The sequence below is a fragment of the Lutra lutra genome, chromosome 2, assembly GCF_902655055.1.
Source record: "Lutra lutra chromosome 2, mLutLut1.2, whole genome shotgun sequence".
NCBI lineage: Eukaryota > Metazoa > Chordata > Mammalia > Carnivora > Mustelidae > Lutra > Lutra lutra.
In genome coordinates, this window is record NC_062279.1 from 28,630,789 (window position 1) to 28,631,562 (window position 774).

The 774-nt window shown below is 40.6% G+C and overlaps 1 non-coding gene across 1 annotated transcript; it reads left to right on the plus strand.

Moving 5' to 3' along the window:
• Positions 1-436: 436 nt before the first annotated feature.
• Positions 437-562, plus strand: LOC125094623 (U4atac minor spliceosomal RNA). Its single transcript, XR_007125632.1, has one exon. It is a non-coding gene; the product is annotated as a U4atac minor spliceosomal RNA (small nuclear RNA).
• The last annotated feature ends 212 nt before the right edge of the window (positions 563-774 follow it).

Genomic DNA, 774 nt, shown 5'->3' on the forward strand with positions numbered 1-774 from the left:
GTCCACAATAGCCAAACTGTGGAAGGAGCCAAGATGACCATCAACACATGAATGGATAAAGAAGACATGGTTCATATATACAATGGAATATTACTCAGTCATCAAAAGGATGAATACCCACCATTTGCACTGACAGGGATAGAACAGCAGGGAATTATGCTGAGTGAAATAAGTCAGGCAGAGAAGGACAATTACCATATGGTTTCACTCATGTGGAATGTAAGGGAGAGTGTGGAGGACCACAGGGGAAGGGAGGGAAAACTGAATGGGAAGAAATCAGAGAGGGAGACAAGCCATGAGAGACTCTGGACTCTGGGAACCAAACTGAGGGCTACAGAGGGGAGGGGGAGGGGGTAACAGGGTGATGGGTATTAAGGAGGGCACGTGTTGTGATGAGCACTGGGTGTTACACACAACTAATGAATCAAAAACTAGAACCATCCTTTTCTTGGGGTTGCGCTACTGTCCAATGAACGTCTAGTGAGGACAGTACTGCTAACGCCTAAACAACACACTCGCATCAACTAAAGCTTTGCTTTATCTTGGTGCAATTTTTGGAAAAAAAACTAATGTACTGTATGATGGTTAACTGAAAATAAATAAATAAATAGATACTTTGTGCATGAAAAACATATAATAATGGGTACAGAACTTCAGATTTGCATGATGAAATAGTCTCAAGATATGTTTCACAGCAGTGTAAATATACTTAACACTACCGGACTTTATACTGAAAATGTTTAAAATGGCAAAATCAGTATTAGGGGATGTTTT